The following is a 24266-nucleotide window of genomic DNA, read 5'->3' on the forward strand; positions in this document are numbered from 1 at the left end:
CATTCCAAGCCCGAGCACAACTCGAAGGGGGGGGGGGATAAAAACCAACCAGGCAATCATTCCAAGCCCGAGCACAACTCGAAGGGGGGGGGGATAAAAACCAACCAGGCAATCATTCCAAGCCCGAGCACAACTCGAAGGGGGGGGATAAAAACCAACCAGGCAATCATTCCAAGCCCGAGCACAACTCGAAGGGGGGGGGATAAAAACCAACCAGGCAATCATTCCAAGCCCGAGCGCAACTCGAAGGGGGGGGGGGGATAAAAACCAACCAGGCAATCATTCCAAGCCCGAGCACAACTCGAAGGGGGGGGGGATAAAAACCAACCAGGCAATCATTCCAAGCCCGAGCGCAACTCGAAGGGGGCAGGATAAAAACCAACCAGGCAATCATTCCAAGCCCGAGCACAACTCGAAGGGGGGGGGATAAAAACCAACCAGGCAATCATTCCAAGCCCGAGCGCAACTCGAAGGGGGGGGGATAAAAACCAACCAGGCAATCAGTCCAAGCCCGAGCGCAACTCGAAAGGGAGGGGGGATAAAAACCAACCAGGCAATCAGTCCAAGCCCGAGCGCAACTCGAAGGGGGGGGATAAAAACCGACCAGGCAATCAGTCCAAGCCCGAGCGCAACTCGAAGGGGGGGGGGGGATAAAAACCAACCAGGCAATCAGTCCAAGCCCGAGCGCAACTCGAAGGGGGGGGGGGATAAAAACCAACCAGGCAATCAGTCCAAGCCCGAGCGCAACTCGAAGGGGGGGGATAAAAACCAACCAGGCAATCAGTCCAAGCCCGAGCGCAACTCGAAGGGGGGGGATAAAAACCAACCAGGCAATCAGTCCAAGCCCGAGCACAACTCGAAGGGGGGGGGATAAAAACCAACCAGGCAATCAGTCCAAGCCCGAGCGCAACTCGAAGGGGGGGGATAAAAACCAACCAGGCAATCATTCCAAGCCCGAGCGCAACTCGAAGGGGGGGGGGGATAAAAACCAACCAGGCAATCAGTCCAAGCCCGAGCGCAACTCCAGATCAGGAGACAAGCGAGACTACCGACTGAGCTAGAGTGTGGGCTCTATAGAAGTTACAATATATAACAAACAGATTAATTCGATTTACATGCAGATAAAATTCATCACTAGAGTTACAAACAAATATACAATGCAGTGATATGCAATGCACTACACAAATGCCTTACTATTAAATATTTTATCCATAACTGGTATCAAAACTGGTCTTAATTTTATTGCTTTTAGCAACCTAAACTACGGCTTTTTTCACAACACTGAATTAAAAACTTTTTCACATTAGCAACCATAAAATCCATACATTCATTCATTTATAACTTGTTCACAAACAACACGTGACAAAGAAAAGGCGTGCAATTTAAAATTGAATTTAGATACCAGTAATGGATAAAATATTGTATAGCACACGAGAGTGAACAGATTTTATGCACTCATGGAAATTATCGCCCAAGGCATAAAATCCAATTTTACACTCTTATACTATAAATTGCTATTAAATCAATGAAGGAAACATGCGTTAACCTAACTTATGCTGAACTCTCCAAATAAATAAAGTAATTACAATCTTATTATCATATTCCATATGCAATTCCTTACCTTATTAATTATGATTTGTCAGGCATAATGTTCAAACAATATCTGATATATTTGCTCCAAAATGGTAAATGTTAAATTTAAAAATGGTTAAGGGTCTTAAAACTCTACTGCTTGTCTATTCCCCTTGTGTAACATAGTCTCTGTTGAAATATTCTTTAAATCTTGTCTCTAATTTCTTGTGAGCAACGACTTGAGGCATTCACATTTGTTTCTGTGTTGCTCTGTATCTCACTGGTTGGGTTCACAAAGGCAAACGTTCATCACACACTTCCCCATCTCTGTCCAATATCATGTTATCTAGAACACAGGTAGCCTTTTTATTATTTTGTCTACATTCTCAGGTTTAACTGATATAGGTGTATGAAAAATTCTAAATTTGGAAGCCAATAGCCCAAAGGCACACTCTACACTGCTTCTTGCATGTGACAATCGAAAGTTGAATATTCTCTTGTCAGGAGTGAGGCCCCGCTTGGATACGGTTTCATTAGATCAGGCAGTAATCTAAATGCCACTATCGCATGAGGCGTAGTTGGTCCTCCAGTGTGCAGTGGCTTATCATCTGGAAAGCCTATCTGTTTATTAATTATTTTCTGCCCAAATGCAGAACTTGCAAATACCCCACCATCACTGTTCCTCCCAAATGATCCAACGTCAATGACAATGAAATGTAGATCTGCAGACACAAGTGCCATGAGGATAATGGATGTATACATCTTGTAGTTAAAATATAAAGATCCACTTTTGCATCCTCACATGCTTCCCATCTAATGCACTCACACAATTACGAAACTGATTCTTTGTTTCAAATTTGTGTGCAATGGTAGCCCAGTCTTCTTTATTTGGGAATGCCAAGAATTTCGGCTACAGTGATGAATAGATGGCATCACATATTTCAGGGATAAATCCACTGATAGTATTATGTGCCATCCTAAATCTGTACGATGCAGACATGTAAGTCACCAGTAGCCAGGAACCTTTAAAATAAATACGTTCAATGTTAATTGTGGCGCATTAAAAGTGAGGAATTAACATTAAGATAGATTGATAAGAGATGTGTACATGTACTTAATTGGGTCAGTTAAGTTTTAAGCACTGCAGAATATTCTCTTGATTCTGTTCTCTGGTCCAAGTGAATGTATTTGAATACCGAATACATGTATTAAGTCGAATTTTAGCTTGAACAGAATGAAGGTAAGTCTTCTCTTGAATTTGTACTGCTAACTGTTTACTAATTGAATCATGAATTGCAGAATAAATTTTTTAGGAGATACAAAAAACTGATTATCTTCAAAAGCGTTTAGTATTTTGAAGTGATTATTTTTTATTAAAGCATAATAATAAATTCTAGTGTATGACATACATGAACTTCAATTTTTTTCTTTACTATTTTCTGGTAAAAAATGTGAATTGCCTGAACATATGGGGTTTCAGCAATTCAATACCAATAACAATCATTTTATTTCTTGAAAACAATTTTTAGGTGAAGAAGACAGAGAAGGCCATTTTTTTATTATAATATATATATATATATATATATATATATATATATATATATATATATATATATATATATATATATAAGCCAATACATTGAAAAAAGTACACAAACATACTAAATTGTGTCGATACATACTTACTTATGGCTTTTAAGGAACCCAGAGGTTCATTGCCACCCGTCACATAAGCCCACCATCGGTCCCTATCCTGAACAAGATTAATCCAGTCCCTACCATCATATCCCACCTCCCTCAAATCCATTTTAATATTATCCTCCCATCTACATCTCGGCCTCCCCAAAGGTCTTATTCCCTCAGGCCTCCCAACTAACACTAACAAATTGTGTGAATAGCACATGTAATTCTTCAAATTCCTGTAAACCTATAAAAAAGAAAGAAAAGCAAACTGACTTTTTATTAATTACCGGTACAAAAAAAATTCAACATGTCCTAAACTGGCGGCCTTACTGCAATGCACTGTGACTTATTGCCACTGTGAAATGCACACTGAGCACTGGATGTGTGGGGTCAGAGCCTTCTTTAGTTACCAGCTGGGGCATGGGTAGGTTTGGCAACGCAGAGTGGAGTGGAGTGGATTTTAGAGTGATATTGTGTTTGCTCATTGCTTTTGTTATACATAACGCGTATTTTTTCAATATTACTTCACGCACAAAGGTAAGATCAAGATTCAGAATAGTGATGTAAATTATTACGGGTTCGAAAATAGTGTTTTATTGCAATCAATTAGCTAGACTTCAGAATACGGCGTAAGTAGGCTACTTACACACAAAGGCTGCCACTTAAAATAATTACAAAAAAAAACATGTTTTTATTGATAGTACGAAGGTAAATAAAAAAATAAAAAAGATATTCCTTGCACCGAAAATAATAAAATCAATAATGCAATAAAGACGTAAGTTCCTACGCAGTATTCTTAAGTTCCATTCAGTTAACAAATTTGTGGCTAGCAAATTGACAATGTTTTGCGACTTAATGGTGTTTCATCTGTGAAAGGTTTAGGATATATTTTAATATTATCTTATGCGATTATCTATCGTGTTTTTCTACAAATATTTCAGATGCCTAGAAAGTGCTGTGTGCCTATTTGTCGTAGCAACTACAATACCAAAACAGATGGTTATGTCACTACATTTAGATTTCCTGTTGATCCTGAACAAAGGCAGAAGTGGGTTAGAAATATAAAAAGAGGCAATTGGGAACCCCAGAAAGATTCTGTAGTATGCATAAAACATTTTTCAAATGACAGTTTTTCTAAAGGTGATACATTGTGTGATTCCAAAGGAAATGTTCTTTTTGTACCTCCTAACAGAAAATAGGTATTTGCAAAGAAACTCAGCTGAGCGACTTTATTGATACACAGCAGGCGAGATCCTACAACTCTCCCTTGAACAACATTTCTGCCGGACTACAAACCACAAGTAAGACTATAAAAATGCAGTTTATAAAATATTTAATGTCTACAAGAATAGTCAATCACTTTCTGTCATTATTAATAACAGTAAAAATTGTCAAAGACTGCAGCCATATTATTTTCATTTACTGTCTTGTTTTTATCGCCAGCCACTTAAAATTAAAAAAAAAATAAAAAATAAAAACATACTTGTTTTTTTATTGATGGTACAAGGGAAAATAAATAAACACTTAAAGAAATGTTACTTGTACCAAAAATAAATAAAATAATGACGTACTTTCGCAATACCCTATTCCAATCAATTAACCATTATGTGGCTAGTAAATTGACAATGTTTTGCCGCTTAATGTTGTTTCACCTCTGACATGAAAGGTGTAGGATATCATATGCATTTTAATTTCATGTGATTTTGTCGTGCTTTTCTATAAATATTTCAGATGTCCAGGAAGCCAGTTTTAGTTTGAACCTGGCCAATCACCATAACAATACTGTTATCCTAAATTATTTGTTAGATGAATGTAGAGTATCCAACGCCCACTGAACGAATATTTCACTTTTATCACTGCCAATGTTGCGCTATAATTGTATATGCAAGATAGGCTATAACAAAAACCTAAACTAACTAAACCTAACCTGTCAAAGCAACAAGTTATACTAAATATGTGTAAAATTGGCCTATGTCTTTATAGTGGGTGGACATAAGTAACATTGACCAAACCGACAAAGTGATTATATGCATCTACAAATTATAGATAGTTCTGACGTATAGCAGGCATTCCGAATCTTCAACAAAACTGCAACATTTATGGGATCACAAAACAGCTGTTTACAATGACTTCGAAAACCAACGGCGTAACTTTATTGATATAGCAGACGAGACCCAACAATTTGACTAGAATTCTGATACACACAAACCACAAATAAGAATATAAAAATGTGGTTATTTAATATTTAATAGAATAGTCAATTACTTTGTCATCCATAACCGTAAAAATTCCCAAAGACTGCAACCATTTTATTTTCATTTACTGTCTTGTTTTTTATCACCAACACGCATTTAGTTTATAATACATCAACAATTAACGTTTGGTACGACCGTAAACCTAATTCCATCGACACACACTTATATTGTAACATTAATTTACATTGAAAATCGGCATTAGCACAAACACGTGTACTGTACGGTTGGCCTCCGGGTGACAGTTAATTATAGTGTTGCCGACGTATGGCCCCGGCTTGTAACTAAAGAAGGCTCTGGTGGGGTTCCTTCACCCCTCAAAGGCCTATGTATGAATATTACAACTATATGAATAACTGAATTTGAGGAAAACTATGACTTGTTGGCTTTCTGCAGTTCACGATTCAATTTATAACAAAGAATAAATGCACAGTGTATTAAAATACAGAAAACCGAAGGTGCTTATAAAGTAATTCGTCCTGGGCAATTTATTTTAATGCATTAAGAATAGACTTAAGTTATTTCTTAAATTTTCTGTGGAACAAATAACAGCAACCATGAGTATTTCTATTACTTAAAGCAAAACCGTCAAGAGTACATGGACACATCTCATATCAATTTATCAATATTAGTGTAAATGGTATAATCCAATAAACTGTTGCCAAGGCGAACTGTCATGGCGGACGCGCGCAAGGCTACTACGTAAATCAAATTAAGCATGTATGCATGGGAGCCAACACTACACTCCTTAGCGATAGCGATGAGAGAAAAGCTGCCATCATGTATTTGAAAAGGTAATAAGTTGTAACTGTATTAAATCGTGGACGTAGTTTACAGACAGAACACCAGAGTCGCAATGACACTATGCTTACAGCTCAAGATACCCGTACGGCAAAGAACTGTACAACAAACAAATTATTACCCGGGTTCGAACCCCGAATAAATGCAATCCCAAAAAATATGTATGAGTATGACAGATATGCAAATTGTTGCAAAACCAGATCATATAATCCCCAATGACAGGAAAGGAAATACACTGAGAGCACATACAGTGGACTGAGAGGACAGAGAATGGACTGAAAGAACACTGCGTGGACTGAGAGGACATAAAGTGGACTAAGAATTCAGACAGGGGAATATGAGTACAGAGAGAGTACTGGTTTGACTGTGAGTGAACTGAGAGGAAGCAGATAGGACTGAGAGGACAGAGAGTGGACTGAGTGCACATAGAGTGGACTGAGAGGACAGAGAGAGGAGTCCAAGCTCAGAGAGGGGACTCAGTGGGCAGAAAATGGACTCAGAGGACAGAGAGTGGACTGAGAGGAACCACATTGGACTAAGATGAGAGAGAGAGAGTGGACGGAGAAGAAAGAGTGGCCTGACAGGACATTGAGTGGACTGAGAGGACATAGAGTAGAGTGACAACTCAGAGAGTGAACTGGTGGGACTCTGAGCGGACAGAGAAGAACCAGATATGACTGAGAGGAGAGAGAGAGTGGGCCCAGAGCACATAGAGTGGAATAAGAGCACATAGAGTGGACTGAGAGGACATACAGTGGACTGAGAGCATACAGAGTGGATTTAGAGCACATTGAGTGGACTCAGAGGACATAGAGTGGACTAAGAGGACATAGAGAGGACTGAGAGGACATAGAGTGGACTGAGAGGACAGGGAGAAAAACTAAGAGGACATTGAGTGGACTCAGAAGACAGGGGGTGGACTGAGAAGACAGGGAGTGGACTGTGAAGACAGGGAGTGGACTGGGAGGACATAGAGTGGACTGAAGGGACATAGAGTGGACTGAGAAGACAGGGTGTGGACTAAGAGGACATAGAGTGGACTGAGAAGTCAGGGAGTGGACTGAGAGAACATAGATTGGACTGAGAAAGCAGGGAGTGGACTGAGAGGACATAGAGGGAACTAAGAGGACATAGAGTGGACTGAGAACACAGGGAGAGGACTGAGAGGACATAGAGTGGACTGAGAGGACATAGAGTGGACTGAGAACACAGGGAGTGTGTTCTGAGAGGACATACTGTGGACTGAGAAGACGGAGTGCACTCAGACGACATAGAGTGGACTGAGAAGACTGGGAGTGGACTGAGAGGACATAGAGTGGACTCAGAAGACAGGGAGTGGACTGAGAGGACATGGAGTGGATTGAGAGGACATAGAGTGGACTGAGAAGACAGGGAGAGGACTGAAAGGACATAGAGTGGACTGAGAAACAGGGAGTAAACTGAGAGGACATAGAGTGGACTGAGAAGAAATAGAGTGGACTGAGAAGCCATTGAGTGGACTGAGAAGACAGAATGTGGACTGAGAGGACACAGAGTGGACTAAGAGGACATAGAGTGGACTGAGAGGACATAGAGTGGACTAAGAGGACATAGAGTGGACTGAGAGGACAGAGAGTGGACTAAGAGGACATAGATTGGACCGAGAAGACATGGAGTGGACTGAGAGGACATAGATTGGACTGAGAAGACATAGAGTGGACTGAGAAGACTTAGATTGGACTGAGAAGACATAGAGTGGACTGAGAAGGCATATAGTGGACTGAGAAGACAGGGAGTGGACTGAGAGGACATAGAGTGGACTGAGAAGACAGGGAGTGGACAGAGAGGACAAAGAGTGGACTGAGAGGACATAGAGTGGACTGATAATACATGGAGTGGACTGAGAGGACAGCGAGTGGACTAAAGGACATAGAGTGGATTGAGAAGACAGGGAGTGGACTGAGAGGACATAGAGTGGAATGAGAAGACAGGGAGTGGACTGAGACGACATAGAGTCGACTGAGAAGACAGGGAGTGGATTGTGAGGACATAGAGTGGACTGAGTAGACAGGGAGTGGACAGAGAGGACATAGAGTGGACTGAGAAGACAGCGTGGACTGAGAGGACACAGAGTCAAGTGAGAAGACAGGGAGTTGACTCAGAGGACATAGAGCGGACTGAGAAGACAGGGCGTGGACTGAGAGGACATAGAGTGGGCTGAGAAGACAGGGATTGGACTGAGAGGACATAGAGTGGACTGAGAGGAGATAGAGTGGACTGAGAACACAGGGAGAGGATTGAGAGGACATAGAGTGGACAGAGAGGACATAGAGTCGACCGAGAACACAGGGAGTGTACTGAGAGGACATACTGTGGACTGAGAAGACAGGAAGTGGACTCAGACGACATAGAGTGGACTGAGAAGACTGGGAGTGGACTGAGAGGACATAGAGTGGACTAAAAGGACATAGAGTGGATTGAGAAGACAGGGAGTGGACTGAGAGTACATAGAGTGGACTGAAAATTCAGGGCGTGGACTGAGAGGACGTAGAGTGTACTGACAGGTCAGGGAGTAGACTGAGAGGACATTGAGTGGACTGAGAAGACAGGGAGTGGACTGAGAGGACTTAGAGTGGACTGAGAAGACGGGGAGTGGACTGAGAGGACATGGAGTGGACTGAGAGGACATAGAGTGGACTGAGAAGACATGGACTGGACTGAGAAAACATAGTGTGGACTGAGAGGACATAGTGTGGACTGAGAACACAGGGAGTGTACTGAGAGGACATACTGTGGACTGAGAAGACAGGGAGTGGACTCAGACGACATAGAGTGGACTGAGAAGACTGGGAGTGGACTGAGAGGACATAGAGTGGACTAAAAGGACATAGAGTGGACTGAGAAGACAGGGAGTGGACTGAGAGTACATAGAGTGGACTGAGAAGACGGGGAGTGGACTGAGAGGACATGGAGTGTACTGAGAGGACATAGAGTGGACTGAGAAGACAGGGAGTGGACTCAGACGACATAGAGTGGACTGAGAAGACTTGGAGTGGACTGAGAGGACGTAGAGTGGACTAAAAGGACATAGAGTGGATTGAGAAGACAGGGAGTGGACTGAGAGTACATAGAGTGGAATGAGAAGACATGGAGTGGACTGAGAGGACATAGAGTGGACTGAGAACACAGGGAGTGGACTAAGAGGGCATAGACTGGACTGCGAAGACAGCGAGTGGACTGAGAGGACATAGAGTGGACTGAGAGTGAACAGAGAAGACACAGAGTGGACTGAGAAGACTGGGAGTGGACTCATAGGACATAGAGTGGACCGAGAATTCCGGGCGTGGACTGAGAGGACACAGAGTGGACTGAGAGGACATAGAGTGGACTGAGAGGTCAGGGAGTAGACTGAGAGGACATTGAGTGGACTGAGAAGTCAGGCAGGGGACTGAGAGGACTTAGAGTGGACTGAGAAGACGGGGAATGGACTGAGAGGACATGGAGTGGACTGAGAGGACATAGAGTGGAATGAGAAGACATGGAGTGGACTGAGAGGACATGGAGTGTACTGAGAGGACATAGAGTGGACTGAGAAGACAGGGAGTGGACTCAGACGACATAGAGTGGACTGAGAAGACTTGGAGTGGACTGAGAGGACGTAGAGTGGACTAAAAGGACATAGAGTGGATTGAGAAGACAGGGAGTGGACTGAGAGGACATAGAGTGGAATGAGAAGACATGGATTGGACTGAGAGGACATAGAGGGGACTGAGAAGACATGGAGTGGACTGAGAACACAGGGAGTGGACTAAGAGGGCATAGACTGGACTGCGAAGACAGCGAGTGGACTGAGAGGACATAGAGTGGACTGAGAGTGAACAGAGAAGACATAGAGTGGACTGAGAGTGAACATAGAAGACATAGAGTGGACTGAGAAGACTGGGAGTGGACTCAGAGGACATAGAGTGGACTGAGAAGTCAGGGCGTGGACTGAGAGGACACAGAGTGGACTGAGAGGACATAGAGTGGACTGAGAGGTCAGGGAGTAGACTGAGAGGACATTGAGTGGACTGAGATGACAGAGAATGGAGTGAGAGCACATAGAGTGGACTGAGAGGACATAGAGTGGACTGAGAGGACAGAAAGTGGACTGACTCATTGAGGGCAATGTTTCTAAACATAATGTCCCATGACCACGTATTGGCAGGCCTTAGTTAGAATACTCTCAAGACATTATTTCCATAATTCGATCCATGTAAACTTATGAATGACAGGTTGAGCCGGTACAGGTATGAAGAAAATGCAAAAAAAAAAAATTGTAGAATTTGTAAATATAAATGCCGTTACTGGAATGGTAACAGGCCGTACTTTGAAGTAAAGAATAACTTTCCTAATTCATGTCTAGTGTAATCATGTGACATTAGTATGGCTATTAAGGAGTTAGTATTCTAAAAAATGCAGAAATTGTAAAGAAGTCCCGGTGCGAAATGGTAATAGGCAGTTGATTTAAGGCTGAGAGGGCATTAATCCCTAAGTTCGAGAATAGTGAACTTATAAGATATAAGTGTATGTATGGAGAGCCAAAAAAATTGGAAGTTTATTAGGCTTATACATGATATCTGCCCATATACTAAAATATCCTTAGTATCGCACCTGGAAGGGCATTATTTTCTTGAGTGGAATAATGTGATCTAATAACAACAGTTGGCAGAGATGGTAAGGATAGGCCTAGTATGAGGGAAAGTGATCCACAGGGAAAGGGAGACATTAATCATGAAACTAGTACCAATACCAATATTTATTGTACACATATTGAACAATCCTAACCAATACTTGTATAATCAATAATAAACAACAGATTTGAGTACACAATATACGAAGAAACTAATAAATAATGTTATACCAGTACCGATACCTTATTGCAAGACAATGTTTAGGTAATGATGAATGCAATTACGGTAAAACATTAAAAACGCGTTGCAGATGCAATTATTTTACAACACCAATATAAACATTAAAAATAAGGAAATAGCATGAACTGTAAAGGATGGTATTTCGATATAATTCCCTAACGTAGGAAAAATGTGTTTGCAAAGAAAAAGTGAATAATGCACAAAACTGCACAGAAAATACTTTCATATGTATTAACATTAAGGGACAAGGTAACAGTGGCGAAGCAAATGTGTCAAAACTAAATAGGGTGATATAAATCTGTTATCCTTCTATCATCTTATACATTAGATGATTCACGGCATTTTGAAGACAAATATAGTTACATAATCCCCTCAAAAAAAAAAAAAATCCAATAGAATACGGGTAAAACAATTTGAACTATATGACCAAGAACTCCCAGTTAACCAAAGATATTTCTAACACCAAGGCAATAGAATATTTACATTTAGTCTTCCTCCATCCGCTGTTTTAATCAGTGCTGTAGTTGGAAAATAATTTTAGGGGTACTGTTCAAATCTCCTAGGTTGGAGATCGCCATCCAGATCGCAGCCACAATAGCACATAAGGCATGGGGTTAAATGTTGACAATGATGGCCCAACACAGGATTGAGAACAAAAGCCTAGGATTTATTTTACTAGAAGAGTATTCCTATTCTTAGTCGAAATATCGTTCATTACACTAAAGCGCCTTTGTATTCTGAAGTTGAAATTAGAATAGAATGCATTATAGGTCTATGTTACAAATTACGAAGGTCTGGAGGTTTCATATTGAAGTCAGTATAATCCCTAAAGGCCAGAATGTACTTTCGCTTTTCTTCAAAATGGAAATGCTCATACAAGTTTAAGATGAACATATTAGTACAGGTTATAGGTAGGCCTACACGTAAATGTTTGTATTTACAAATGAAATCTTTCAACATTCTCTATTTTACGTGTCTTCCATTCTATAATACTAATCTCAGACTGTCAACATAAGTAGGATGTTACTGTGGGATTGAAAAGCCTCTGATTGAAATTTTCTGCCAGGGTTCTGTAAAAATGACTAGGTTTTATATTAGCTATATTTGTCCTGCAATGTAGCTCACTATCTTTGAAAACTTCCTATTATGAAGCAGAAAATGCCTCTTCAACATAAGATCCAGGCGAATGTACCATAGAATCAAAGACCTTAACAGTACAGTATGCTATTAAGCTTACGAAATTGTTATATGTCTCATAATAAGGCCATCACAACTACTGCCATATTCTGAACAAAATCATCAGACATTGTAATTTCAGGAAAACTTGCGTATTTAGACCTTAATTAATTCAGAGTCTCTTAACTTATTATTAATATAATGGGAGACTTCAGTTGTGAGGTGTCGTGTCGTCAAATTAGTAGACCTATTAATTAGAAATATCACGACAGGCTTGAAATTAACAGATAACTACTATTCATGAGGTGCCAGACCATAGTTTTCAATAAGACAACGAATATACAAGTGTGTAAGCAAAGGATATGAGATACCAGCTGTTACTGTTATGCCAGAAATCAGAACTAAATTTTTTTCAGATATCTAACATCCTTCATTTCAAAGTGTATGAAAGACTAGTTGAACATAATGAATGTTTTCAAGTCTATATTTTTTGCTGGTATGGTAACAGCAAGTTTTTATTTTAGACGGTATGGCGTATTGGCCCATACCGGCCCAACTACAGCACTGATCTTAAAGTGTAAATGTGGAGTCCATCACTAACTTTCTAAGCACACTTATGTTTCATACATCCAACTTGAAAACTGTTTAGCTTTTAAATCTACCTTAATGTTCTCTCATTAAGATTCATAATACAGAAAATATGTAACACTCACAGGCATGGACTCTCAACGAAACTAACACTCAACAACACAGTGCATATACAGAGCCCCAAATATAAAGTGACATATCAAATTGTGAATGAGAGGCTAGTGATGTTTTGTATGGAAATGTAGCGAATCGATATCTCCTCCCCAGAATCCCCCTCTACATTGCGAATCAAGGTCGTAGCTACCGTCTTTAAGACGCATGTGCCACAAGCCCCTCGCAATGAACTCTCCATACTGGAAGGAGTGCCAACAGTGTACTTATTTTTTTGGAAGGATTGGAGTGTAATCAAGTGGTACGATACATCGATGTTACGAACTTACTGGCCTATTGTTACTAGGTATAATAACTTAAATAAATGTGGGAACCGGTAGGATAAGTCTCAAAAGCTCTTAAGAATTTCGTCACTGCAAGTTGGCAAGTCATTACTTTTTAGTAGGCATGGTAATATTTTTCGGCACTGTAACAATTATGTGTCAAAATGTGCATGATTATCACTAGACAGTGGAAAAAAAGTCATTCGGATGTGAATGTAACTACAACACAACTAATTTGTCTCGTCAGAGGGTTGTTGTCTACATAAGCACAGTAGGCATACTAGAGGCACGTGCAGGTATAGGCCGGAGGGAAATGTAAATTTACCCTCGGAATAATCACTGAATATAGGTTGTACGTTGTTATAACTATTGCAATAGCATATTCTGTAAATTTTTCTATAAACCCTTCAAAGTGAGTATTGTTCAACATTTTGAATAGATTATTGCAAACTTATCATTCGACACAAATCCTGGCAAAAGTCATATGACATATGTGAGGCGGAATTTACTGTGTATTACATTAATTTTCTAACGAATTGTTTTGTTATCTTTTTTAATGCACACATACATAACACACACATAATTGTTTCACCAGTATCACTACTAAGTATCTTCTCAGTCCACTCTAAGTCCTCTCAGTCCACTCCCTGTCTCCACAGTCCACTCAATGTCCTCTCAGTCTGCTCCCTGACCTCTCAGTCCAGTCTATGTCCTCTCAGTCCACTCTGTGTCCTCTCAGTCCACGCCCTGACTTCTCAGTCCACTCTATGTCCTCTCAGTCCACTCCCAGTCTTCTCAGTCCACTATATGTCTTCTCTGTTCACTCTCATTCCACTCTGTCCTCTCAGTCCACTCGCTGTCTTCGCAGTCCAGTCTATGCCCTCTTAGTCCACTCCCTGTGTTCTCAGTCCACTCTATGTCCTCTCAGTCCAATCTATGTCCTATGAGTCCACTCCCAGTCTTCTCAGTCCACTCTATTTCTTCTCTGTTCACTCTCAGTCCACTCTATGCCCTCTCAGTCCACTCGATGTCTTCGCAGTCCAGTCTATGCCCTCTTAGTCCACTCCCTGTGTTCTCAGTCCACTCCATGTCTTCTCTGTCCACTCTATGTCCTCTCAGTCCAATCCATGTCTTCTCATTCCACTCTACGTCCTCTCAGTCCACTCCATGTCCTCTCAGTCCACTCCCCGTCTTCTCAGTCCACTCTAAGTCCTCTCAGTCCACTCCCTGTCTTCTCAGTCCACTCAATGTCCTCTCAGTATACTCCCTGACCTCTCAGTCCACTCTATGTCCTCTCAGTCCACTCTGTGTCCTCTCAGTCCACGTCCGGAATTCTCAGTCCACTCTATATCTTCTGAGTCCACTCCCAGTCTTCTCAGTCCACTCTATGTCTTCTCTGTTCACTCTCAGTCCACTCTATGTCCTCTCAGTCCACTCGCTGTCTTCTCAGTCCAGTCTATGCCCTCTTAGTCCACTCCCTGTGTTCTCAGTCCACTCTATGTCTTCTCAGTCCACTCTATGTCCTCTCAGTCCACTCCATGTCTTCTCATTCCACTCTATGTACTCTCAGTCCACTCCCTGTCTTCTCAATCCACTCTATGTCCTTTTAGTCCACTCTGCGTCCTCTCAGTCCACTCCAAGTCTTCTCAGTCCACTCTATGTCGTCTGAGTCCACTCCCTGTCTTCTCAGTCCACTCTATGTCCTCTCAGTACACTCCATGTCCTCTCAGTCCACTCCCCGTCTTCTCAGTCCACTCTATGTACTCTCAGTCCACTCCCTGTCTTCTCTATTCACTCTATGGCCTTGTAGTCCACTCTATGTCCTCTCAGTCCACTCCCAGTCTTCTCAGTCCACTCTATGTCGTCTGAGTCCACTCCCTGTCTTCTCAGTCCACAGTATGTCCTCTCAGTACACTCCCTGTGTTCTCAGTCCACACTATGTCCTCTCAGTCCACACAATGTTTTCTCAGTCCAGTCCATGTCTTCTCAGTCCACTCTATGTCCTCTAAGTCCACTCCATGTCCTCTCAGTCCACTCCCCGTCTTCTCAGTCCACTCTAAGTCCTCTCAGTCCACTCCCTGTCTTCTCAGTCCACTCAATGTCCTTTCAGTCCACTCCCTGACCTGTCAGTACACTCTACGTCCTCCCAGTCCACGCCCTGAATTTTCAGTCCACTCTATGTACTCTCAGTCCACTCCCTGTCTTCTCAATCCACTCTATGTCCTTTTAGTCCACTCTATGTCCTCTCAGTCCACTCTATGTCGTCTGAGTCCACTCCCTGTCTTCTCAGTACACTCCATGTCCTCTCAGTCCACTCCCCGTCTTCTCAGTCCACTCTAAGTCCTCTCAGTCCACTCCCTGTCTTCTCAGTCCACTCAATGTACTCTCAGTCTACTCCCTGACCTCTCAGTCCACTATATGTCCTCTCCGTCCACTCTGTGTCCTCTCAGTCCACGCCCTGACTTCTCAGTCCACTCTATGTCCTCTGAGTCCACTCCCAGTCTTTTCAGTCCACTCTATGTCTTCTATGTTCACTCTCAGTCCACTCTATGTCTTCTCTGTTCACTCTCAGTCCACTCTTTGTCCTCTCAGTCCACTCGCTGTCTTCGCAGACCAGTCTATGCCCTCTTAGTCCACTCCCTGTGTTCTCAGTCCACTCTATGTCTTCTCAGTCCACTCTATGTCCTCTCAGTCCACTCCATGTCTTCTCATTCCACTCTATGTACTCTCAGTCCACTCCCTGTCTTCTCAATCCACTCTATGTCCTTTTAGTCCACTCTATGTCCTCTCAGTCTACTCCATGTCTTCTCATTCCACTCTATGTCCTCTCAGTCCACTCCATGTCCTCTCAGTCCACTCCCCGTCTTCTCAGTCCACTCTAAGTCCTGTCAGTCCACTCCCTGTCTCCTCAGTCCACTCAATGTCCTCTCAGTCTGCTCCCTGACGTCTCAGTCCACTCTATGTCCTCTCAGTCCACTCTGTGTCCTCTCAGTCCACGCCCTGACTTCTCAGTCCACTCTATATAATCTGAGTCCACTCCCAGTCTTCTCAGTCCACTATATGTCTTCTCTGTTCACTCTCAGTCCACTCTGTCCTCTCAGTCCACTCGCTGTCTTCGCAGTCCAGTCAATGCCCTCTTAGTCCACTCCCTGTGTTCTCAGTCCACTCTATGTCCTCTCAGTCCAATCTATGTCCTATGAGTCCACTCCCAGTCTTCTCAGTCCACTCTATTTCTTCTCTGTTCACTCTCAGTCCACTCTATGTCCTCTCAGTCCACTCGCTGTCTTCGCAGTCCAATCTATGCCCTCTTAGTCCACTCCCTGTGTTCTCAGTCCACTCCATGTCTTCTCAGTCCACTCTATGTCCTCTCAGTCCAATACGTGTCTTCTCATTCCACTCTATGTCCTCTCAGTCCACTCCATGTCCTCTCAGTCCACTCCCCGTCTTCTCAGTCCACTCTAAGTCCTCTCAGTCCACTCCCTGTCTTCTCAGTCCACTCAATGTCCTCTCAGTCTACTCCCTGACCTCTCAGTCCACTCTATGTCCTCTCAGTCCACTCTGTGTCCTCTCAGTCCACGCCCGGACTTCTCAGTCCACTCTATGTCCTCTGAGTCCACTCCCAGTCTTCTCAGTCCACTGTATGTCTTCTCTGTTCACTCTCAGTCCACTCGCTGTCTTCTCAGTCCAGTCTATGCCCTCTTAGTCCACTCCCTGTGTTCTCAGTCCACTCTATGTCTTCTCAGTCCACTCTATGTCCTCTCAGTCCACTCCATGTCTTCTCATTCCACTCTATGTACTCTCAGTCCACTCCCTGTCTTCTCAATCCACTCTATGTCCTTTTAGTCCACTCTACGTCCTCTCAGTCCACTCCAAGTCTTCTCAGTCCACTCTATGTCGTCTGAGTCCACTCCCTGTCTTCTCAGTCCACTCTATGTCCTCTCAGTACACTCCATGTCCTCTCAGTCCACTCCCCGTCTTCTCAGTCCACTCTATGTACTCTCAGTCCACTCCCTGTCTTCTCTATGCACTCTATGTCCTTTTGGTCCACTCTATGTCCTCTCAGTCCACTCCCAGTCTTCTCAGTCCACTCTATGTCGTCTGAGTCCACTCCCTGTGTTCTCAGTCCACAGTATGTCCTCTCAGTACACTCCCTGTGTTCTCAGTCCACACTATGTCCTCTCAGTCCACACTATGTTTTCTCAGTCCAGTCCATGTCTTCTCAGGCCACTCTATGTCCTCTCAGTCCACTCCATGTCCTCTCAGTCCACTCCCCGTCTTCTCAGTCCACTCTAAGTCCTCTCAGTCCACTCCCTGTCTTCTCAGTCCACTCAATGTCCTCTCAGTCTACTCCCTGACCTGTCAGTACACTCTACGTCCTCTCAGTCCACGCCCTGAATTTTCAGTCCACTCTATGTACTCTCAGTCCACTCCCTGTCTTCTCAATCCACTCTATGTCCTTTTAGTCCACTCTATGTACTCTCAGTCCACTCTATGTCGTCTGAGTCCACTCCCTGTCTTCTCAGTACACTCCATGTCCTCTCAGTCCACTCCCCGTCTTCTCAGTCCACTCTAAGTCCTCTCAGTCCACTCCCTGTCTTCTCAGTCCACTCAATGTACTCTCAGTCTACTCCCTGACCTCTCAGTCCACTCTATGTCCTCTCCGTCCACTCTGTGTCCTCTCAGTCCACGCCCTGACTTCTCAGTCCACTCTATGTCCTCTGAGTCCACTCCCAGTCTTTTCAGTCCACTCTATGTCTTCTATGTTCACTCTCAGTCCACTCTATGTCTTCTCTGTTCACTCTCAGTCCACTCTATGTCCTCTCAGTCCACTCGCTGTCTTCGCAGTCCAGTCTATGCCCTCTTAGTCCACTCCCTGTGTTCTCAGTCCACTCTATGTCTTCTCAGTCCACTCTATGTCCTCTCAGTCCACTCCATGTCTTCTCATTCCACTCTATGTACTCTCAGTCCACTCCCTGTCTTCTCAATCCACTCTATGTCCTTTTAGTCCACTCTATGTCCTCTCAGTCCACTCCCAGTCTTCTCAGTCCACTCTATGTCGTCTGAGTGCACTTCCTGTCTTCTCAGTCCACAGTATGTCCTCTCAGTACACTCCCTGTGTTCTCGGTCGACTCTATGTCCTCTCTGTCCACTCTATGTCCTCTCAATCCTCTCCCTGTGTTCTCAGTCCACTCTATCTCCTCTCAGTCCACTCTATGTCCTCTCAGTCCAATCCCTGTCTTCTCAGCCCACTCTATGTCCTCTCAGTCCACGCCCTGTCTTCTCAGTCCGCTCTATGTCCTCTGAGTCAACTCCCTGTCTTCTCACTTGACTCTGTGTCCTCTCAGTCCACGCTGTCTTCTCAGTCCACTCTATGTCCTCTCAGTCCACTCCCTGTCTACTCAGTCCACTCTATGTCCTCACAGTCCACTCCCTGTCTTCTCAGTCGACTCTATGTCGTCTCAGTCCACTCCCTGTCTTCTCATTCCACTCTATGTCCTCTCAGTCCACTCCCTGTCTTCTCAATCCACTCTATGTCCTTTAGTCCACTCGCTGTCCTCTCAGTCCACTCCATGTATTATCAGTCCACTCTATGCCCTCTCAGTCCACTCTTTGTCCTCTCTGTCCACTCCCTGTCTTCTCAGTCCACTCTATGTCCTCTCAGTCCACTCCCTGTCTTCTCAGTCCACTATATGCCTTCTCAGTCCACTCTATGTCTTCTCAGTCCAATCTAAGTCTTCTCAGTCCACTCTATGTCTTCTCAGTCCAATCTATGTCCTCTCAGTCCACTCCATGTCTTCTCGGTCCAATCTATGTCCTCTTAGTCCACTCTCTGTCCTCTCAGTCCACTCTATGTCCTCTTAGTCCACTCTATGTCCTCTCAGTCCACTCTATGTCCTCTTAGTCCACTCTGTGTCCTCTCAGTCCACATTCTGTCTTCTCAGTCCACTCAATGGCTTCTCAGTCCACTCTATTTCTTCTCAGTCCACTCTATGTCCTCTCAGTTTACTCCCTGTTTCTCAGTCCACTCTATGTCCTCTCAGTCCTCTCCCTGTCTTCTCAGTCCACTCTATGTCCTCTCAATCCACTCCATGTCCTCTCAGTCCACTCCCTGTCTTCTGAGTCCACTCTATGTCCTCTCAGTCCACTCCCAGTCTTCTCAGTCCACTCTATGTCGTCTGAGTGCACTCCGTCTTCTCAGTCCACAGTATGTCCTCTCAGAACACACTCCCTGTGTTCTCAGTCCACTCTATGTCCTCTCAGTCCACTCTATGTCCTCTCAGTCCTCTCCCTGTGTTCTCAGTCCACTCTATGTCCTCTTAGTTCCCTCTATGTCCTCTCAGTCCACTCCCTGCTTTCTCAGTCCAATCTATGTTCTCTCAGTCCACTCCCTGACTTCTCAGTCCACTCTATGTCCTCTTAGTCCACACCCTGTCTTCTCAGTCCACTCTATGTCCCTTCAGTCCACTCTATGTCCTCCCAGTCCACTCCCTGTCTTCACAGTCCACTCCCTGTCTTCTCAGTCCACCCCCTGTCTTCTGAGTCCACTCAATGTCCTCTTAGTTTTTCTCCCTGTCCTCTCAGTCCACTCTATGTCCTCTCAGTCCTCTCTATGTCCTCTTAGTCCACTCTATGTCCTCTGAGTCCACTCAATGTGCTCTAAATCCACTCTGTATGCTCTCAGTCCACTGTATGTCCTCTCAGTCCACTCTATGTGCTCTTATTCCACTCTATGTGCTCTGGGCCCACTCTCTCTCTCCTCTCAGTCATATCTGGTTCTTCTCTGTCCGCTCAGAGTCCCACCAGTTCACTCTCTGAGTTGTCACTCTACTCTATGTCCTCTCAGTCCACTCAATGTCCTGTCAGGCCACTCTTTCTTCTCCGTCCACTCTCTCTCTCTCATCTTAGTCCAATGTGGTTCCTCTCAGTCCACTCTCTGTCCTCTGAGTCCATTTTCTGCCCACTGAGTCCCCTCTCTGAGCTTGGACTCCTCTCTCTGTCCTCTCAGTCCACTCTATGTGCACTCAGTCCACTCTCTGTCCTCTCAGTCCTATCTGCTTCCTCTCAGTTCACTCACAGTCAAACCAGTACTCTCTCTGTACTCATATTCCCCTGTCTGAATTCTTAGTCCACTTTATGTCCTCTCAGTCCACGCAGTGTTCTTTCAGTCCATTCTCTGTCCTCTCAGTCCACTGTATGTGCTCTCAGTGTATTTCCTTTCCTGTCATTGTGGATTATATGATCTGGTTTTGCAACAATTTGCATATCTGTCATACTCATACATATTTTTTGGGATTGCATTTATTCGGGGTTCGAACCCGGGTAATAATTTGTTTGTTGTACAGTTCTTTGCCGTACGGGTATCTTGAGCTGTAAGCATAGTGTCATTGCGACTCTGGTGTTCTGTCTGTAAACTACGTCCACGATTTAATACAGTTACAACTTATTACCTTTTCAAATACATGATGGCAGCTTTTCTCTCATCGCTATCGCTAAGGAGTGTAGTGTTGGCTCCCATGCATACATGCTTAATTTGATTTACGTAGTAGCCTTGCGCGCGTCCGCCATGACAGTTCGCCTTGGCAACAGTTTATTGGATTATACCAACGAGTTAGATACTATAGAGAGGCTAAAGACCTCTGATAAGCGCTCCCTGCGGAGGCCAACAGTACTATGGATCGTTCCCTAAAAAACATGGCGTCTTTAGTACCGCCAGCCTCCGCAAGGAGTGCTTATCAAAGGTACACTGTAACGAGTTGGTACATGTATTATATTTTTCAGATACATCAATATTTAATTTAAACATTTCGCTATAGGTTTTGTAAAAAGCTGATTTATAAATGAAAAAGTAATAATTAAGACTTTAAAATTTCCAAAAATGTCTCATTCCCTCGGATTTAAATGAAATGTACCGTAAATCATAATATTCGTTGCTGGATAATTAAACCCTCTCAATACAGGTACCATGGCCGCAGAGAATTATAAGATAAGACGGACTGAGCATAAGCGAAATATCTGTATTAATAAGTTTGTACCATCAAGAGTTTAGTATTTATTGTGTTTATAGGGCCTACTCCAATTTTCTTTTTATTAATGCGTTAGGGCTCTTTTTGTTACCAAAGAGGAAAGTTAGCACTTGCATCACACACAATTTGTCATTATTGTTCAAAATAATGTAAGAACAGTTTTATTCTGCAAAAGCCTCTGCTTAGTTGCGAGACACGTGTGAGATCAATGCTTGTTTCAAATTATATTAGATTACACGATGTCGCCATCACGCGAAAAGAAGTGTACCTAGCTGTGGCTCCTGTTGTTTCTGATAACAATGTTAATCGTAAATATCTGATCGTTTCAATAAATGTGGTGAGTTATGATCATGAGTAACTTTCTATTAGTGTCATTCTTTAATTATTATGTTCCATGCTAAGAGATTATTTGTAGTTTTAATAATTTCAGTTTTCAAAAGTTCTCTGTGTTAATTCCAATTTCAAATGAATTTTTCTCAATAACTTAATTACTGGATATTTTTTTTTAATTTTCGCCACTACCTTTCCTATATTTTACTCCTATTAGTTACACACGTCGTCTCTCTTGAAATCACCTGGTGAGCACTGAATTACATGATTTCATATTAGGTTAGACTAGCTGTAAGGTAATTAAATTTGTGACGAAGTCAAAAAATTATTTATTTTTCTTCTGCCGATTAAATTCATCCGTCTTTAGGTGCTTTGCTTTGGTTGCATCGAGTATAGCTTGTCATTTAATATCTGGGCTATATTTAGTGAAACTAATAAAACATAGGCCTACAGCTGTTATAAAACGTAAAGTTTTGTGTGTATTTTACTTTTTACTTATTAACATAGTCTTAATATGTAACTCAATTCACAATAATACTAACTTCATCACAGTCATTTCCTACAACATCCGAGCCACGCCCCTTTGTTTTGACTAACCGAAACATGGCGGACCAATGTTCAATTGTCTTCAACTTTCTGAGATCTTTGTCCTCTCTATAGTATCTAGCTCGTTGGATTATACCCGTTGCTGTATTATTTGAAATTGCTATTCCATATATCAAACTGCACTCAATGTATATAAGGTTATTTAGGTCTTTGATAGGTTAGAGTGTAGTTTAGGTTAGTTTAATTTAGTCTTAATTTGTCCGAATTTATTTACGAAATTTATTACTAACTTATTACTTTCCACAAAAGGGCATGAATACTTTTCGTTATGTCAATACTGAATGTCACTTTCAAACCTCCAATTAAATGCTTACCTCAAAGTTACAGTCAGTCAGCCTTTCTTCAAAACTTATGCTTCTCCTGAAATTTGTGTGCCCAACATCTATTAGTGGCCTCACTTTCTCTATTATTTCCTTGTATGTATTAATGGACAAACGATAATAATATTTAAACTTTTCTTCGTCATCCCACAACGAAGGTACAAGCTGGTGGAACTCTCCCAAGCTCTCACGTTTAAGAAATATTTCTCTTGTCCACTGCGATCGCCTACTTCTTCATTTTCTCTTCAATTCAAATATTCATGAATGAAAACAGTATCTTCACCTGAGCTGTCGCTATTCATTTTCTACTGTACAAGTGTTTACGTTTGAAGTGAACCGTTGCTTAGCAACGGTTTGAACGATCTCTATTCTCTGTCGATCGATATTCAGTGTGACATGGAAAACAAATTCAGTCGATACCTCTACATGGCAGCCGGTTGCACTTTGTCGATCGATGCTCTATATATCTTCGAACATAATGCTCGAAGCTATATATGACTACAACCATATGATCTAGGCTACAACCACTGCCATCGTGATCTAATACAGGCCGTAAGGCAGACCACGTGACTCGCTTAACAGCTGATCGCGAAAGGCGGTCTTTCAACCATATGAATTAGTTGCAGTGCATGAAGAATAACATATATTTCTCTGAAATGCAGTGTAATTGCGTCAGTAAAATTTTAAACAGTGATTGTGAGCCGCTTGAGACACAATTTACTTGCAATTTAAGGTATAATATTATTTTTGGTGTGAAAATTACGTTGTTGCAGGCAAAGTTCGTATGTGTAATACCTGCCTTTATTTCGATTAAATATTGCGCCCTTATGTGGTTAAGTGAAATTTTGGTCTTATAAACAGTAGGCTAAATATGTGTAATAATATATACGTGAAAGTGAAACATTGACTGGCATGTAAAGTAAGTTGTGATTAGGCCTAAGTGCAGCGTTACCAATGTTACTCTTGTCTAATCCATTATTGTTAGTTTACCGTATTTGTCTTATTAAATTTAAATTATTGCTCCCTTTTTATTTGTGAATAACCTACATTATACGAGTAAATAATACGACGTTTGATAATATACACAATTTGGACTAAAAACGAGATACATATAGTATATTACAAAAAATTATACCCTATAGTTTCCATTACTGTTACAGTATCTAGAATTGTAATTAGTTGAAATAAAGCACTCATGCTTCATTACGAAATTCTTGCACATTCATTAATGCACGTTTCAACAATTTTCAGTTGCATCGCACGCATATTTTAATGTGTTGAAGTTATAGGTTATGTTTATTCTATCAGTACTTGCCTTATTTCCATATTCGCAATTATGCATTATAATTAAGCATAACGCTACGTATAACTCATAAATGCAATTTGTCTACACTTCAATTGTATTTATTCGTTTCATACGGTACTCCAGTCTGAAGTCTGATTAGTGTAATATGTTACTAGGGCTAAACTAGCGCTGAGGTAGTTCCCTTCGTATTCATACATCTTGCATATACAAATTAGTTCGGTTCGTTCAGGCTTTTAATATGCCTTGCTTATAGGATCAAATGCATCTCCACAAAAAATAAAT

General features: G+C 42.3%; 2 protein-coding genes across 12 annotated transcripts in view; one reads left to right on the forward strand and one right to left on the reverse strand.

Annotated features, from left to right (window-relative positions):
• LOC138693819 (uncharacterized) overlaps positions 1–24266 on the reverse strand; it is a 148202-nt gene that overhangs the window by 123225 nt on the left and 711 nt on the right. Inside the window, exon 1 of one of the 11 annotated variants that reach the window (XR_011330504.1) lies at positions 1622–2642. The exons of 9 other annotated variants lie outside the window; for them this stretch is intronic. The gene's annotated coding sequence lies outside the window, so the exon portion shown is untranslated. Of the gene's footprint in view, positions 1–1621; positions 2643–24266 lie in introns of those variants that run through there. One more of the 11 variants, XR_011330497.1, reaches the window with a different exon arrangement.
• LOC138693817 (DNA mismatch repair protein Mlh1-like) overlaps positions 23014–24266 on the forward strand; it is a 94819-nt gene continuing 93566 nt past the window's right edge. Inside the window, exon 1 of the mRNA XM_069817630.1 lies at positions 23014–23411. The gene's annotated coding sequence lies outside the window, so the exon portion shown is untranslated. The remainder of the gene's footprint in view (positions 23412–24266) is intronic.

This window comes from Periplaneta americana, unplaced genomic scaffold (genome assembly GCF_040183065.1).
Source record: "Periplaneta americana isolate PAMFEO1 unplaced genomic scaffold, P.americana_PAMFEO1_priV1 scaffold_22, whole genome shotgun sequence".
NCBI classification, from domain to species: domain Eukaryota; kingdom Metazoa; phylum Arthropoda; class Insecta; order Blattodea; family Blattidae; genus Periplaneta; species Periplaneta americana.